This window comes from Seriola aureovittata, chromosome 10 (genome assembly GCF_021018895.1).
Source record: "Seriola aureovittata isolate HTS-2021-v1 ecotype China chromosome 10, ASM2101889v1, whole genome shotgun sequence".
NCBI classification, from domain to species: domain Eukaryota; kingdom Metazoa; phylum Chordata; class Actinopteri; order Carangiformes; family Carangidae; genus Seriola; species Seriola aureovittata.
In genome coordinates this window covers 21903390-21915896 of record NC_079373.1, presented here as the reverse complement: position 1 = coordinate 21915896, position 12507 = coordinate 21903390, and the positions used below count along the sequence as shown (strand labels likewise).

At 43.1% G+C, this 12507-nt stretch overlaps 1 long non-coding RNA gene across 1 annotated transcript in view; it reads right to left on the bottom strand.

Moving 5' to 3' along the window:
* LOC130175880 (uncharacterized) overlaps positions 1-12507 on the bottom strand; it is a 102088-nt gene that overhangs the window by 35571 nt on the left and 54010 nt on the right. The gene's annotated exons all lie outside the window — the stretch shown is intronic.

Genomic DNA, 12507 nt, shown 5'->3' with positions numbered 1-12507 from the left:
CCCATTGTTAAGATGTGTACTGTTGAACTTCCACAGGCAAACCAGCATTTCACTTCAGAGCCAAGCAGCCCTAGAGGAGGAGGTAAAATCGCTTAGAGCTCAAAATGCTTTTCTCCTCCAGGAAGTTAAGGAAGCTAACAAGAAAGCCATGCGCTACTTAGGAGACCTGCATGCAGCAGAGGTAGACCTCTGTTCACACAAGGATGAATTGTTAAGGGTTAAATCAGAATGCCTTGCTCCACCACGATCGGTCAGTGCTTGTGATTCTGGTTTTTCTGCTTCACACTCTTCCCTTAATGACAGGTTAACTCCGCCTCCACTCAGAAGATGGGACCAATTCCCAACTGACCCTAAGTCCTGGGAAATGAAGTCAGCTCCTCAACCTCCACTGAGAGACAGAGGTTACACCCACCTGACTTCCCATCTTCCTGAAATTGACACTGAAGAGACAGGTAGTTTATCCGGTAGAGGATATTCATGTTCCCATCAGCCACTGATGCATAACACTTTCACCTGTGCTCACCCCTCCAACAGAAGGACCAAAACTTTTCCGGACTGTTCAGCCTCCTCTCTGCACCTCCATAAGAGTGATGACTGCTGTTCAGCTCCTTCCTCTAGTCCAGCTAGCATAGTCTCGCCTTCATCAGTAGGGACCTCACAGTGCCCCCGCCTCGAAGTGCTTGAGTTCATAGCAAAGGACATTGAACATTTTGATCCAGACAGCTCTGATCAACATATTGAAAACTACTTTAGGGAGTTAGATCACAACCTAATTGATTTGCCCCATGCAACCCAAAGGGAGAAAACTAAACTTGTGTGGAAGACCAGCTCAAAAGCAGTCCACAAGTTTATGCAATCACTGCCTCCCAGTGTCAGAGATGACTACAAAGAGCTCTGTCAAGCACTGACAGAAGAATTCTCTCCTGCTGCGGATGAGATAGAATCTTTGGTTGCAGCTTCTCAAATCAAACACTCCCGCCATGAACATCCCAATGACTTTTACCAACGTTTGAGGCATGCATATTTTCAGGGTAGGAACACACCAGGCTTAGAGCAGAACTCCACCTTCAAGTCTTTGTTCCTACGAAACCTCCATCCCTGTGTACGCACTCATGTTACACTGATGACGCATCAAGGTAAGCCCACCATGCAGGAAATAAAGAAAATGACAAAAATGGCTTGGGAAACCATGGTCAATTCCAAGGCAAGGGGGAAAACAACTGAGCCTAGCAACTCAAACACCTTAGCGTCACACAGACATGTAACCTCAAAAGATCACCCTCAGAACAGATCGAAGGGGGGTGATAAAAGGCCACATATGGGTGCTGAGCGTAACCGCCACGCCCACCAAGTGCGTAGAGATAGGCACTCCCACAATAGGAGCAGGAGACGGCCTTACGCAGAAATTCTGGCTCAGACACAGGACCAGTCAACACATGGATCAGACAATGACCACGTCATCTCTGACCACGTTAACTCAGACAGTGACAATGCCTCTGAATGTTCTTCCTTCAGCTACTCAAAGTGCTACAGCTTTGTGCCACAAGTTAAGGAAAACTTAAAGCTCCGGCGCTCCAGAGTTCGCCGCACTGAGTACTGACAGTAAGTAGGCTCAGGGTACCCTACACTCTTCCAGATGGACACAATGGGTTTGTCAGCAGCAGCAGCAGCAAACTAAATTCTGAATCAAATCAGATACAAGTTTAGGACACTGCATATACATGGCACACTCACCCAGACACTCCAAATCTTGTCATTCTAGGTGCCACCCTCTATATCTCACCTTAACAAACTAACATCACTGACTTTCCTGTCCTCACTAACACCATGAGTAACTAGGAAACATGTTAGTTGTTTTACACTATTCGATCATTGTGGTTATTATCTGAACTCTGCTTTGTAACCTGATTGTTCTTGCTTAGCCAAGATAGATAGTGCTGACAAATGCCCGGATGTTACCTGTTGAATGAAATGACAAATGTACTATACATTATGCTCTCAGGATGACACGTCAGGTGGCATCCTGACAACAAAGGGGGGACTGTTGGGACTCAGTCATTCAATAGACCAAATGTTTCTTTGCTCCACTGGACAAAGGAATTCACACCCCACAGTTCCTCACGGTTCACACCTGGGGATGACCCTTCCCCCCCACGGACCCCACTGGCCAGCCAGTGTGGGCCAGCGTGTGACATGTGACCCCCTAAGGTGTCACAAACAAAACCAGTCTTCTAGACCCCTTCTCACTCTCTTCCCTTCTTGGCTTGCTCTGGAGAGCAGCTCCAGCCCTCTCCTCTCGGTTCTTCAAAGGGCAACAAGGCCCCAGCCCAGGTCAGCTCTGCTACCTGAGAAACTAGCTCTCTCGCCGGCCTGCAACCAGCAGCCTGCAAACACTCTTCTCCTCCACAACAGCGACCTGCTTCGGATTAACTGTGAGTGAACCAAATCCTCTTCAGAATCAGCAGCTACAACACAAGGCCAGCTGATTTTCCAAGCAACAGGAGTCGTAGCAGAGTTAGCATGGAACAGCTAACTCTGTGAGGAGAACAAAGGAGATACCAGCAAGCAACACAGCCAGACAGGACTTTATTCCACCAGGAAACCCCCCAAACTCACTGGATTTTACAAACCACTGGAAAGGACCTCTTTGCTTGTTCCAAAGATCGGGTAACGTTAACGGACTGGGCCTAACCTCTCCCAGCACAGCATAGCACAGCACAGCATAGCTAATCAGCAGAAGCCTTAACTTGTTAATGTACTTGTTGATTGATGTCTTGTTGTTGTAATGTTTGCTTAGGTTGTGGTCAGTCATACAGTTAATCGAGTACTCGTATGTTCACACACATAGCAGTACGTCTCAGTCCTAGAACCTGCATGAAGCTAACCTTCCCCCTCTAACCTGGTACCTTTAGATTACATGAGCTAGGCTAACAAAGAAACTCACACCTCCCCTCTCACACACACTAGGTGGTCTCAGCGGCCATTTTAGTAGTTTCTTTGTTTACCGCCATCTTTGTAGTCTTCTTTGTTCAGGTCATGTGGTCACAGTGACCACTTTGAGTCGGCCATCTTGCCTTTGTCTGTGTCCCCACAGACACACATACACACACACACACACACACACACACACACACACACACACACACACACACACCTGTATATGCTAGATTAGACATTGTACTTTACTCTGCTCCATTGTAAATAAATGCCTTTTTAAGTATAACTACTGGTGTGTTTAATGTTGCACAAGCGTGAATATTGCCAACCTCTACTCGGTAGAATTCCAATCCTTCAACTGTAACTTACTATTGATTTGGTAATTTGGTAATAGTTAGTAAGCTAATGGTTAATCAGAGTTCCAGATTAATGGTAATAAATTGAGACTAAAACCATATTGGCTATTTTGCCTATTAGTTTAGGCTGGTGCCCCGTGAACTTTAATTCATTTTAAAGATATTATTTAATATTAATATTTTTAATATTAATATTTCCTTAATTTATGATAGCCAATAAATTGATAAACAACCGAAATCTAACACATTTGGTGTCCAGCTCATGAGGTAGAGTACTGTTAACATAATGGTGCCGCCCGTGTGAGGCCGAGTACTAATGATTTCCAGTTACTAATAGAGCTCAGACCCAACAGTCTGCATCCATAAGGAATGAATGGATAAGTTGTTGAAGTTCAAAGCAGCAGTTTCCATCCCTGAAGAGGAAACCAGAGCGCTCTGTTTGTCATTGATGTCATCGCCAGCAAACCACACTTCAAACTCGTAATAAGGCAGCAGGGGTATTCACTCCAAAACACAGAGGGCCTTATTTGTTCAAGCCGCACACCCCGTGTGTGCCTCCATGCTTCTACTGACGTTGCGCACTAATGGTTCCCACATCAGACTCTCTTAGTGGCCCCAGTCACATATGACTGCCATGCGTCGCCATCTCCATCCACCTCACTTCACCTCCGACGGGCCTGGTCAATTAGTACGTAGCATGGAAAGCAGGCTTCTGAGGGGGCCTCCCAGTGGGGGATGTGAACAGACTGGATGAGGAAGCAAAGCTCTATTTACTGAAAATCACATTTGGGATGCACTGATAGTAATCTGACTTTAATTTAACTGGTAAAATGGGGATGTGAGTGTATGCATGTGTGCTCATATGTGTGTGTAAAGCGAGGGGTTGTGGGAGCCATGCACTGAGTAATTGAGACCGTATTTTCAAACAGCGCAGACCAGATCTTGACTCAATCACGTCTGGCCCCATGGATGGGGTAGACCAGGGTCTACATCATTGTTTGACAATGTGTATGCTGCAGATTGATTTTCTGGTTCCAGTGGAAGGGAGCAAACGGATGTGAAAGGGAGGAACAAGATTATGCATCATGAGGAAGGAAGTACAGAAAAGCGTAGCATTTCAACCATGTGCTGCACTGAAATTTTTCTTCTGCTTTTTTAGGAAGACATATTTGACGAATCACCAAATATACTTAGTATACTTCTACATTCACATTTTGAGTACACTCATCAAATCTTGTCAGGATGACTGTGTGCTGTCGTAGTTCTAGATTATAAAACATGATATTAGGATATCGAATGACTTAATTCCAAATATGTAAAATTTGCCTTGTAAAGAATGAGGTGAATTCTACTAAGAGACTGTACAATAAGATCATGAGTTTCAGAAATGGTTGAGGAAACCACACCAGTAAATGTCATGCAGAGGTGGGATGGAGAGAGTTAGAACTGTGAGTGAGGCAGAGAGAAAAAGTTGGTTGAATGCCCTCATCTCCTATAGAAAAGAAACAACTAATCATACTTGGCAGGATGAAACCGCTAATTACTTATAACTTTTTAATGATTATTTAGTGTTAACCTAAAACAGCCGCTCATTTTCTTTGTCTTCCTCTGGCTTAATGTGGGTTTTGTTTCCTATGTCGCACATGTGAAATGACATTACCTTCTTTGTTTTTCTGGCTTTACTTAAAAACATTTCGTTTAGTTAGTGTTTTGTTGGCTGGGTTTTACAGGATAGACTCCTTAACAGCATGAGACATAGCTATGAAAACACTAAATGATGAAAGAAAGTACTTGCAATACAGCTGCAAGCTGTTGCCTAAAGACAGTGATGCTTGATGCTCACTCAGTATGTGATGCTTCAGCTACAGCAAATAATTGATAAGATTATAGTGGATATTAGATCACTGACTAATAGAACTGTGAAAACTCTTTAACGTTTAAGTCAAACTGAAATTTGAATTCTCCTCACATTCTGCATAAGGAAAAATAAACTTCTGTAAAGCCAATGAATGTTCATGCAAAAGGCTTTTGCCCTTTTGCCCCCACATGGTGTGATTACAGTATCGTGGGGACACAGCAATCACAGCTCTCCTTTACAATTTTCCAAACATTTGGAAGGACCCATTGTGCTTTTAAGTTTGTATTCCACATGTGAAATGGAAGCTAGAAAGCTAGGTAGTGATTGCCACGATGCGTACCTTCCTTCTCATGTTATTTCAACACCTGCTGAAGCATTGGCAGCTGCTACACACCCAGTGTGTCTGTTTGTCCTGCATTTTAAAATGCAGGTGATCTATAAAATATTCAAGCAACATCAATTATACAAAGTAAATAAATTTCTTCCTTTTGGCAAAAATGGAACACTTCTGATATTTTTTCTCATGAACTAATATTCTTGGATGATTCTGTGCAGATCTGGATCCAAATACATTACAATTATGTATTATTGTCATAAATTGAGGAGAATCATTCTCTGTGCAGTTACATTGTGCACGCTCTCTGTCTCCCAGTAATTTCGGGCTGCATCTGTTTTTGTTTTGTTTTGTTTTTTCTGATGCCATCGCCACAGCAGAGCAATGTTGGCTTTTTAAAGGAAGTGAAGAACTTAACAGCTCACGCTTTCCAGCGACTTTGTGGAATGTCTGATGTAAGCACAAAATTAATTGCATGCAACAATGAGAATAATGTTTTAAGCATTTATCAACTCAGAGTGCTGTTGACATATCTGAGCAATGTCTTGCCTTTATAACAAGACAGATTTTCAAACAATTACTAGAACTGACAGCAATATTAGCATGTTGTATTTTAATGTTGCCACACTTGTGTGCAATTATAATGACACAATAAAGTCACTTTTCCTCTGTGTTCTTAGCACTCATCCACCATCTGAGGTCAAACACATGATGAAAACCAACACACAACACGGTTTGAGTTTCACATCTTTAGGGATAATCCCACACTAGCTGGGAAACTGTGTCTGCGTGGGTGGCTGTTTCATACTTCCAGTTTAACTGCGATACTACCTGTAGGCCCAGGAGTTTTTGTTCCCTCCTGTCTTTGATCTCTGCTCCATTGTGGCAGAATGATTGACCTCATTCAGACCTGATAAAACATTCCCCACCTACAATTATTCTTGCAATTAACATTATGTTATTCACAACAGGATGATCTGGCGAGCCATAGAAAGCCTCCATTAAATCCAGGCATTGTATCAAATTTCAGCTTCTAGGTTAGAAATCGCAATTCTCTTTGCACTACAGGAATGCACCACAGATGCAAGTACTCAGCAGGATAATGTATACAATATGAAACCAAAAGAAACAAACATATTATACAAAAGTGGTTACCAGTTTTACGGGAAGTTGATTAAAAAAAGAAAAAACAAAAAAACCTACAAGCGGTAATAAGGATTAGAATGAATGTATGAATACATGACCTACGATTTTCATAATGTCAAGCAACATATGAAAACAGTTTTCCTCCACTGTGACGTCAGATTATTATATGACAAAATACCACAACATCCTGAATGTGCTGTACGCTCAAGAAGTGGATCGCTGTACTGAAAGGGGTGCAGATCAAACGCAGTGGCCTGGGGCAGATTAGATCCAATTCCACTTTGTTACCAAGACCTGCATTTATTTGCTGACATTTACCATACAGTAAAGTCAGACATAACCCTTGTGGAGGAGGCCCCTCATTTGGAGTCTCCTAAACCTATCAGCAGATGAAGAGAGGGAATGGGCGACTTTAGACGGCAAGAAAGAGCCCGAGAGCATCTGACTTCTATTGCCGAGCTCAGCTTGTGTGTTCCACTTAGCCACTGGTATTTTGAGGAGATGCACAGCACAGTTACCAGAGCCCCACACTCAAACACTCATGATGTCATTGAGGTTCAATCATTACAGGCTGCAGATGATGCTGTGTTGGGCCAAACTAGTTCCCACGCTTGTTTCTGCAAACTTTACTTTGGGAGCAATAATGCAGAGATGTTTCCAGCTGACACTTCAGTTGCGTAAGAAAAGAGAAAAGAGAAAACCAGAGGGAGAGATTCAGAGAAAAAGACAAACCTCAAGACAAGACTTCCTGATTTCTTCTTCTTTTTTTTCTTTTCTTTTTTTTCTTAAATTCCTCTTGTTTTACTATCAATTTTGCAGCATCTGTCTGGGAGTCTCTTAATTCCTCTTAGGAGTTTCAAAGGAAAACAGAAAGAAATGAACTAGTTCCTGCAGCTCCTGCTGAACTTGGTGACATCTTTGGTGACATATTTCACGTTGACTTTCACTTAAATTCTTTTCTGTTGTAATAGCAGTGATGCTAATACTGTATGTCTTTTCTTTTTTTTGACACCAATGACCATTCAAAACAGCTTACCTCATCTGTTTTGATCACAGTGCACTACATGAAATATGCATAGTGAACACAGAGGTGTTTTTTTTTTTTTTTTTTTTCCAGCTGGCTACTACAAATTTACAGTCTAAGTGGGTGTTAACTTCCAGATAAGCTCAACTGTACTGCAGCACATTCATAATGTGGACAAGCAGCTTTCTTGAAACATCTGAGCACTTGGAACGAATTCTTCACTTAAGATAAGGAGTACAGGTAATCTGGTCCAAATAGGCCATCTGCTGTTCCCACAGCCAACAACAGAGTCTAATAACATGCTGCATCCAATCAGATTGTACCACAGTCAGCCGAGATAAAGGCAAAGCAATAAAATGAAACAATCTGGTGCTTTGACACTACAAGCAAGAGAGTTTGCTATTTCACTGCTGGGCTGGGGGCAGGAATGTGCTCTTTGAACCAGCTTTATTTAACAGCGGAGCAGCATGCGCACAGCACGCCCTGAGTCTCCGAGCTGGCCCGAGGACCGTTTGCTCCTGGCGTGGGTACGTCAGACGCGGGGCCACCAGGTCAGGGAGCTGGCATCCTCACCCCTGGCACAAGTTGCTCCCCTCGGGGGCATAGGGGCTGACACCGGGCTCATGGGGAGCACCAGACAGACAGGGGCCTACCAAACAGCTTGTGACCATAACCAACAGTGGCAGAGAACAATGAATGCAATTATTTACAAGAACACAGTCCAAGTCTCTTTTAGTCCCTGCCTATTACGCCTGTTTACTCTCACTCTCCTTTTGCGGGCAGCGTGGAGGGGCTGTGACCCTGTCGGTACAGTCGTCAGCAGGACTTTTTCATGGTGCCCAGAGCTTCCCTGCTATTCATCCTCTATCACCATCAGGCCTGATCAGAGCCCAGCTGCAGCTTCTTCCCTACCAACTGCACATTTTGACGAAAGGTCGAGGGAGACACATGAAAGTGAGTGGAGCAGGTCTTTTCAGGCTTTGTGCAAGAGAAAAAAAAATGTATAAAACTGCAAAGAAACAAATAGGGTTTTCTTTAGGTGCAGTGTTGAGGTAATGTGGAAAAGATCCGCCAAGGGTTCAAACAATAATACAGTGGTGAATCATTACTTTCATGCACCATTAGGAAGGAATTTCTCTTTCTATTGGTTTTAACTGCTGAGAACCTGGTACAGACCAACAAGCTTCTGTCAGCACATGGCTGTGAGTTGCAGGGAGGAGCCGAGACCTGAGCGAGCAGAAAAGTCTGCCTAAGTACAAATCCTATATATTTGGCCTCATAAAGTGAAACCACAAAATTAAATTTCATGTAATACTTTTTAATGATATATTTTGAACCCAGTACGACCAATGTGTGTCACTGACTTCAATTCCTTTGCTAACAGGAAAGACAGAATTAATCACTGTTAACACCCATCAAAGGTACATTTTCCATCGAAGACGCTGTTGTCGGTCTGACTGTTTTCCCAACATCTGCACACTCCCACTGTTTTTGAAAAATGGTCTCTGTAATCGTTGCGCTAACATCACAAGTACTTCTACCAGAATTCAATGTCTAGAAATCACTGTCCATCTTCACCCAGACTTTTCCACCAACTTAGTCTTACTTTGTTTTTGCAAACTGCACAAATAATAGAAAGGTGAGAACAGAAGGACTAAACATGTAATCATCAGCATGAAAAGGTCATAAATGTTAAAAATTAAGAAAGTCAGTTCTAGTATTGCTCTGTTTGAATTATTACTTTAACCAAGCCATTATGCTGTACATTATGTCTCTGTTTGGAACTGCAGGGTCTCCGTGTTTTCAATGCAGTTTTTAAAAAACAGTGGAAGCTTATGATATTGGAGAAGAAAAGCAAATTCAAAGAGGAACAGGCAGCTGACCTTATGATTATGGGATATATATTGGCAGGTTTAGATATGTCTTCAGGGTTTCATAAGACTTTGTGCTGAATGAAACACAGCTTATTTTTTGGTTAGAATCTGAAAAAAAAAAAAAAAAAGAAAGCAGCGAGCCTCAGTGAAGCTGCTTGGAATCTATGTGTGTGTGATCTTCTTTGTCCATTTCAATAACTTCTTTTGTCTGCACCATCCATACATCATCTGTCAGATCTGAGAGGAAGCACATCTCACCTGCTGTAATGGCTTTATTGTGACTGAGACCCCAGTGGAAGAAGATGACTTCCCCATCCCCTCCTCACTGAATCAACTCCAGCTGAGCAAACAACACACACACAATGTGGAAGCTCCAGACGAATAATAGCGCCCAAGATTGTACAATAAGTGTACATACCCACTGTACATGTAAACACAAAGGCATACTTACTCATACAAATACACAGGGGCACACGCTAACACCCATACAGTAGATACAGTGAGTTCTATCTTCTTTTCTTTACTCTGTGGCTCTTGGCTGTGGCCCTTCAGGAGTCTCCAGATGAAGAGAGCGTGGAGTGTGGCAGAGGGTCCTTCCATAAACAATAAACAACAGTTATCTTGTGTGCGACCGTCTGTGCCAAGTGGCAAATGAAGCCAAGCCCAGCATCTGAGAGGCGTCTGCTCCTCTTTCCGCCTTTGGTCTTGTCTCTTTCAATGGCTTATAAAAGTGTGGATGTGTGTGTACACCCAAGGGTGTGTGTCTGTGTTCACAGCACAGCACAGGGCTCCTCTGTATTGTATTCTGAAGCTGGCTGGAAGTAAAAAGGCAGAATTAAGAGTGGCGGGGGCAAGAGAAAGGGAGCTGCCAGCACACTGCAGAACTGCAGGGAGCTCCCCCAGATCCCAGCTGCCCAGGACTGGCTGAGAGCTTCAGGCGAGTGCCAGGCTTCCTCGGCCCTCGTGGAGGTGGGCCAGAGAGAGTGGGAGGAGTGGGAGGTAGACGTCAGAAAAAATGCCAAAAATAATGTCTGGGCCTATATAAAGAAAGCCTTGGGAGACACACAATGCTGACATACACAAGAAAAACTCAATCTGTTGGCAGGTGGGACACATCAGGGGCAATTTGTCTTCAGAGAATAAAACAGAGTTTTCAAGCAATAATTGGTTATATAAGGTGTTCATATTTTATGAAGCACTGGAACACAGAAGTAAAGAACTTCCTGAGCAGCCCAATGAAATGGTCTTTCATTATTGGTGGCCTGAATGCCTTTCCTCCATAGGGGCTGGCAACACAGTGGAAAACAAAGTTTATCTGGAACGGTTTAATGCATTATTTGTCTAAAAATCAAGGAAGTGAGTTTATTTTGCAGATAATTATAGCTTTTGTTGTGTCGATGGCCAAGATAAGCCAGAGTTCCGAACCATTAACTGGTTGTGCTTTTTCTGGCAAACACCAGCACTGAGTTTGTAATGCAGAATGCTCTGTAAGAGCCCTGGCAGCAAGGTAGACGAGCATTAGGGGGTAGAGCTCCTTCCACAGCACAACACCAATCAATCAATCTATCTATTGTAAAATAAGATTTTGAATAAAACCAGTACAAAACAGTTTTTTCAATATTTCACTTACTAGTTCTTTAATTTAACATAAACACACCAGTTCCCACCCTCCTATCTCTTGATCCATTTACATCAAATAACATGACTCAATGAAAAATGGAGGCTATCAACTATTTAATATTCAAACCATATGTAAAGCCGATGTCTGATCACTACGCACTGGAGGGAGAAATGCCATACAACTCTCCAAAGTGGAGTGTCGGCCCTGAGGGTTGGGGTTCTACAGTAAGCAGTAATAATTACAGCACAGGCTAGAGCCTGTGGAAATCCCCTGGCCGGTCTAGACACTTTTGCCCTCTGAGCTGACCCAGGAACCGGCTGGGGTGCTAATCATGGCACTTGGCAGACAGCAGCATGTTTCCATAGGTCCTGAGAGAAAGCCCTTCCTCTGCAGAGCCAGGTAATCACAACAAGAGCACATCCCGCCCTGACGAGGCCAATGAATGCGGGCCTGCTTTGTCCACTCCAGGAGGAGTTGGGGGACTATTTCTGTGCTTCTGACAGAAACAAATGACCCCTGTGTCACCCTGCGTGTCGGGCTGACTGCCTGCTGGGGAGCTAATGTGGGTGGTGTTCGTCATTGTGTGTTCCCACCCTGTGGCCAGTGACAGGAAGTGAGCTCAACTATGACAAGGGAGAAATCCATTTACATCTACAGGCTGTTTACTCATAACACTAAGTAAGGGTGGTGTGAAACTCAATACTGAGGTGTTGAAAGTTCAAGAATAAGCATATTTGGCATGTGAAGTCCTCTGATTAAATAGACTGAAATTAGTGAAAAAAAGAAGAGAAATACTGTACATCCAGGCCTCTGGTGGTCTCCATTCTCATAATACCTCTAGTTTCCTGCCCTACACGTTTACAGCATTACCTCCAACTACAAGGGTCCCCAGGTTTGCTTCCTGTGTCAACGTCCTGACGTACGCTGCCTGTGTTTTCCACCGCTGAACCTTTTCCTTTGGACACCTGGAATTTATCTATCATGTCCAGAGGGGGCCATTTGGATGCATTTCATTACTCCTGCTGACACACTGTTTCTCTCTAACACCTTATTACTGCTACAGTAGCTACACTGGGAATTTACTTATGACGATATCAGAGATGCTATTGTTGGACATATTATTCCATTACTGTGAGGAGTGTGAAAACATCTGTACATTATAATGATGAAAGAAATACTTGCTTCTCTGCTGTAGTACACATTTCATGGTCTGAAAAGTGACACATTGTTGGATATTGGATGTTTTTGGTTTGTAAAAACTGATGAATGAATTAGAATAAAATACAGAAGTGTAGCTGTCATACATACAGGAATTGGTAAATGTTCACCACCTTTTTTGATTTACAGTGATTTTTTT